Source organism: Vicia villosa, linkage group LG2 (assembly GCF_029867415.1).
Source record: "Vicia villosa cultivar HV-30 ecotype Madison, WI linkage group LG2, Vvil1.0, whole genome shotgun sequence".
In the NCBI taxonomy this organism is placed as follows: domain Eukaryota; kingdom Viridiplantae; phylum Streptophyta; class Magnoliopsida; order Fabales; family Fabaceae; genus Vicia; species Vicia villosa.
The window spans coordinates 219,715,033-219,721,740 of record NC_081181.1 but is presented as its reverse complement, the minus strand read 5'-3'; positions in this window follow the sequence as shown (position 1 = coordinate 219,721,740).

Genomic DNA, 6,708 nt, shown 5'->3' with positions numbered 1-6,708 from the left:
GGAGGTCCAGCGGGATGCCCTAATTTTTGCCTAAGTCACGTGCTTTCAACTTGTTGACTTAGCGGGCTTTTTTCTCTTTTATTTTTTCATCTTCTTTTTGATTCATTCTTTTCTTTTTGAACAAGTCGTGTGATCCTGAATCTCGGATTTGTTGGAAGTGACTGTGACTGCCTGAGTCATTGATTGATGAAGGATTACCATTGTGGTATCGTCATATTTTGACTTCCTGATGTGAGGGATAAACCACAACGGATTTGATGTCGGTCTCGACCTCCTGATGTGAGGGATAATTTTGATGTCTCGACCTCATGAGGTGAGGGATAAATTTGATGTCTTGACCTCCTGAGGTGAGGGATAACTGTTGTGGATTTGGCTTTCCTCAATCTGTTGAAAGATAGCCATTGTTGTATCTTTAGATGTGTGCTCCTGATGAATTTTGAATGCTCGATCAGGTCAACTGAATACTACCCTCCCCTGGGTTGAATGTTAGGTTTTTTTTTTATTTTGAGAAAAGAAACTCCTACTTCGAAGGCTCAGAGGGGTTAACAAGGGTTTCACTCCCTTTATATCTCCAGTGTTTGGGAATTTGAAACAATGCCTGTACATCATCAACAGGGTTCTACTCAAAAGCATACCGTTTGAGGTTTTTGGTATTATGCTCATCATTCTCCCTACAGAGTTATCGTGCTTTATTAACAAGAGTTAGGTATCACAAAAAGCATATAAAAACATATAAGAGCAAAAGCGAATGGATTTTTTCAAGACAAACATATCCAATGCATTATTATTATAGTTCAAAAACAAACAAGTTTTACATACAAACAGTATTGCATAAAACAAGAAAGATTACACATGAAAATGCATGATGATTTAAGAATTGCCAATGTTGAGGAGAATCTCTCTGTATGGACTTATTGCTTCAAAAGATCCATTGAGTCAAAGGAGAACTTCAATTCTGGCCTTCAGGTGTGAATGCGATAGCCTTTGCATCAATCAGGTCTTGAACCTTGTCTTTGAATGGCTGACAATCTTCAGTTGAATGACCAGGTGCCCCGGCATGGTATCCACAACTGACATCAGGGTCAAATCCTTCAGGATACGGGAAAGAAACAGGATCCAACTGCTTTGTTTCCACCAAGGAAAGTTTGAGCAATTCAGATAATAGCTCATCATGAGTCATAGGAATGGCATCATACACTCTTTTTGGCTTTCTACGCCTCTGTCTACCCTGCTGGTGACGATTTTGTTGATGGTTCCGCCATGGCGGCGCATACTGAGCTGATTGATCATGCAAAACTGGATCCCTTTGAGCAAACTGAGTAGGTGGATGACTGAGAGCTGTAGCACAGATTTGTGGGCCATCCTGAATAGAAATAATCGCTTCCATTTCATTACGAGAGATCTGATCGAGAGGATGATTAAGAGACTCCTCTTCATACTCAGGAATTACACTGGCTCTTCCCTCCACACGCCTGGGGAATTCAAAAAGATCATCAACATCTTGGATATTACCATTCCTAAGACCGTTCTCAATTCGTTCGCCGACGACAACCAATTCTGCAAATTTAGAAGCACCAATCAAGCCTTGGTAGTATGGACCTTCCAACATATCTTTGAACATACCCATGAGCTCTTGTTCTAATAGTGGAGGTTGAACTCTGGCAGCCAGTTCTCTCCATCTTCGGGCATATTCTCTAAAAGACTCATCAGTTCTCTGAGTCAAAGCTTGGAGTTGAATTCTAGTCGGAGCCATGTCACTGTTGTGCTTGTAACGCTTGACGAATGCTTCTGCTAATTCTTTCCAAGTTCGGACATGAGTTCGTTCAAGTTGAGTGTACCACTCGAGGGATGTACCACTGAGGTTGTCCTGAAAGAAATGCATCAATAGATGTCTCCCACCGGACATGTCTGGATTTCCTCAAAGTTACACAACTCAGGTTCAAAGGTTCGGCACCAATTCGGAACTCCCCGTAGATCATGGGACATAACCAATAGAATCAAAACCATAGTCACCATCACGGAAAGGGAACCACTCGAACAAAAACCAAAGTAACCCTCGAACAAGAACAGCGGTAACCCACGAACAAGAACAGCGGTAACCCCCGAACAAGAACAGCGGTAACCCACGAACAAGATCCGAAGTCACCATCAATGTACCTGTTAAGCAATGATTGATTCCCGCCCCACTCACGGGTAACTCTAGGCCAAGGTAGGTCAAAAAGCCAACAGGGGATCGAATGTAGGCGTTATCATACGATATTGCCTCATTCCACCAAGCTCTGCCCGTGGATACGTGATCAGATCAATCAGGCATACGCCTTCTGTCCGTCACGGCCACTCTATTCCTAGTTCCTATGGTATCACTCATAGCCTGGGTATTGGGCCTTTTACCTCTTGAAACACCCACCCACAGATAGAAATCCAGACAGTCCAGAATATGATGCAGAAAAGTAAAAGCGCACATAGAATGCAATGCAAACAGGTAAATATGCAAAGCAGTAAAAACACCCAAAGATAAACACACAAGCGCTAGGATCGACTCGCTAAGTCCGGACCCGCAATAGGTCGAGATTTCCCCAGTGGAGTCGCCAGCTGTCGCTACCGCGAAAATTAACAGAGTCGCCACTAACATATTTATCCTGAAAAGGAAGGGAATGCCAGCAAACCACAAAACAAAACAACGGTCTCACGACCAGAGAAAAAGGGTAAGGGAGTCGGTTACGCGAGGGGAAGGTGTTAGCACCCCTCGCGTCCATCGTACTCGATGGTATCCACGCCTGTGTCTAAAACTATGGGTGTGTAATAAATCTATGTTGATCTGGACTAAAATGAATGCAGAATGTAGGGAAAAGAAAGGATTGTGCTCGCACGGGCCCTACCCCGCTGCCTACGTATCTGTTTTGCAGAATCAGAGCTACCGTAGCTCGGCTAACTAGTTTTTGTTTGTTTTGTGTTTTTTAGGTGAACGAGTTACATTCACACTCCGCTGCTCGACCTTTGGAGACTTATGCTGGGAATGGAGCGGAAATAACAAGTTCTTAAGAAAAGAAAATCAAAGAGTGTGGTTTGTGTTTTAAAAGATGCATGAGGAAAACCTAAGCTAAGGGGAAAGCTTGCTACCTAATGTTATCATACAAAGGGTACAAGTCTAAACTAAACTAGCAACCTACGGGGAAGAAAGGGAAAGCACACAATAATATCACACAAACGAGCATCCGCTCGTAAAGCAAACAAAACCAACGGTACTGACCGAATGGTAGAAAAGCGGTCCCGCCATAGCCAAGGGGAGCAGCTCAACCCAAGTCAACCAAGCATTAGACCTCGCGAAAATGATCGGGCCATAGACAAGAGGGCGGACCCCTCTCAGCAACCAAGTCGTCACGGATCGTAAAGGAAAACGGTGCGTGCGTACACCGAGCATCAACGTCGAACAACGCGAGCTATAGGAAAGGCGGGGGTCCGGCTACATGAACCCTTTTCCTGACATACTCGATAACAAGATCTTGTGCAGGTTCAGAAGCGAGCAACGCGTAGCATGCGCATACCGAACGGACTCGATGAGACTAGGCGGGGGTTGATTGCTAACCCTTTCCGCGTGCCTTCCATGAGGACTTAACGGAGTGCCATATAGGACTTATTACACCGTGACTCCCTGCCGCAAAGCACAAATATAAACATACCAACAAAAACAGAGCCTCTTTCGAGGGCTTGGCCAGATGCATGTCTAAGTCCTACTTCTCATGTTAAAGGATGATGCGAGAAAGCGATAAGGTGCGAGAGAAATAAAATGAAACGGAATCAATACCAAACGGATGATGATCCGTAAACTAAAGCGAAGAGAGCGAGTAAACTAGGATCCCGCGTGCGAGCTAGCAAAGGCAACAGCAAACATGTCAGCACTCCGATTAAAATCCACATAAGCAATCAAGAGTCGGCGCGATGAAAGTAAATCACGCGCCAACGTGTGCATCGAGCACAACGAACACCATACACCTGCAAGAGAAACAAAAATCCGGACAAGCAAGTATAATGATAAAAGATACGTGTAGAAACGCGAATCAGAGAGAGGATAAATGTCGTGTCCCGCAAATAAAGCGGAACACGAGAGCGGGCATCGACCAGAGCCTCCATGTTGCCTTGCATACTAGCACACACGTTAGAGATAACAAGACACCGCAATCAGAATTGCGTTATTGAATTATAAGCTGAACCGAAAATGGATAACGGAATAGAAAGTGAAAACATAACAAAAACAAATAAGAAACATGAGATAGTATTCAAGAGCAAATCGAATATGTACACTAAAACTACAGAAGCCAACACAAGTATTTACATGCACAACGGTACACCGAAACGGCAAAACCGGGTAAAAACAGTGAAAACTAAACTCGTCAGAATTAATCCAAAATTTTATTGCAAGGTTTAAACATGCTAAAGAAGTCAAATATGCAATCAGAATTTACAAAATCGGCCCGAAAGCACGACTTTCGAAAAGGGGCAGTAGCGAAAACGGTAAAAAAAGTCAGCCGAAACCGAAAATAATCTGTACAAACAGCTCCGGAAATATTATTACGTATGAAAAACATTACTCACATGCTCAAAAACTCTTCCTAAATCAAAAGTTATGGCCAAATTGGAAAAGCTGACATACCGCGCGTGTAAGCTCGAAAACAAGTAGAAACGCACCAAACAAGTGAAACAGAAAAATTCCAGCACCTCTAACACATCTACTAGCACTTAATCAAACCATATAATCACTCAAAGTCAACCAACAACCAAACATATCAATTTTCATGTCAAAAATGAAAGAAAGTGACAAATTTTAGGAGTTATGAGAATGGAAATGTAGTGTAATGGAACCAAGGAAAAATTCTGCATAATAACCTCACAAAACCAGTCCCAAAAATGTCTTGAAACCAACACCCAAACTCAATACAATTCATCACATTGATTGGCAAGAGATAGCACATGTTTCATGGATAGAAAGTGACAAGATGCAACAACACAACAAGCTCAAAAATTCTGCATAACTTTGCCTTCAAAACAGCCCCAAAGCTTCTCACAAATCATGTTACATGTCACAAACAACCATGAAAAAAACCAACTACATTGATTCATATATTTTCTCAAGCACTTTTATGAAGCAAATTTCAAGTACCAACAACATGTTTTATGATGAAAATCCAGCAACATGCTTACTTAATCAACAACAAAACAACACACATCTCATGACATAATCACAAAAAAAAACACATAGCTCACATGTTAGCAAACAACAACTTAGTATTCTAGCCAATACCTACCATATCCATACTCAATCCACAAGTTTGATACGAGAATTACCGCAAGTTTATGGAAAATAACACACTGTCAAAATCATAACCAAAAAGTCAAACTTCTATGGAATTTTTACAAGCATATAGTATGCACTAATTAGAAACTAGAAGTCTATGTCGAAATGCATGTTGAATCTACCTAATTTTAGCAAGATCAGTATAGAACTACAATATCAATATTTCAATCCCTACTAATTATTAACACAAGCACCAAGTCATCATCAATTGCCAATATCTCAATCTAAATTCACGATTAAGCAACAAATCTGAGAGTATTATGAAATTACCTCAAGGAATTGAAATCAAATTGAAGAGCAAGGAGAATGACGTGATGCAATGACGGTGATGCTTTGACCGAGAGAGAATAAAAAAAACGGAGGGAGTATTGCGATCAAGATAGCCGGATCTTGGAGATTTCGATCGGACTCAGTTCACGGCAGAGGAAGTGTTGCGGAGGAGACAGCACCAATCGGAGGGAACTCGCGGAGGTAATTCTTGATAGTGATGTGATGTTGTTCTTGATGAATTTTGGAAAATGAGATGAAGTTGTTGTTGATGTTCTTGAGAAATTGATGAAAATTGATGGAGTTTTTTAAGTAATTTGTGTGTTTTGATTTTGAGAGAATTGGGAGAGAATGAGAAAAGTGTTTTTGAGAATTTTGGGGGCATGGAAATTGAGTTTATCTGTTCTTGAAGAATGTTATGAACTTCATAGTGTTCTTGAATTTTTTGTTACCATTTTTGGTGTTTTGATTCTAGAAAGAAGGGAGGGAAAATTGGATTTTTGTTTGTGAGATGAGAGAAAGAAAATTGAGAATTTTTTGGTGAAATTGAAGTTATTAGAGAAAAGGAGGGAAAATTGTTTATATAGTTTAAGTGGTGAAATGTCAAGAATGCCCCCGACGTATCTCTCTTTTGCTCGTTTTCGGGGAAACGTGATTCAGTGCGAAATTCGGAAATAAAACGAACATCACTGTGAAGATGACCGAATTTGTGACTCGTAGCCGCGAGAATCGTCTCAATCCGAAAAACGGTGAGGAAATTATGCGCGTTTGAATGACGAGAAAAAATCGATTCATCTGGTGCGACTGTGCAGAATTTTGCGAGTACTGTTCAAAGAACGTGATAAAACTCAAACTTCGGCTCGAAATCTGACTTAGCACGTGTGACGAAGAATCGAGGATAACGAAATTTCAGAGAAAATGCCGCCAGAATGGACTTCATACGATAAAAATCGAAAGAGTTATGAATTTTCGAACTAGGCGCGACATACCCGAAAACACACTTTTCACCGAAAGATTACGGCGCTCTTCAAAATGCTGGGAGTTTTTAGTGCATAATTGGTCTTCGGTCCGAACATATGAAATCTCGG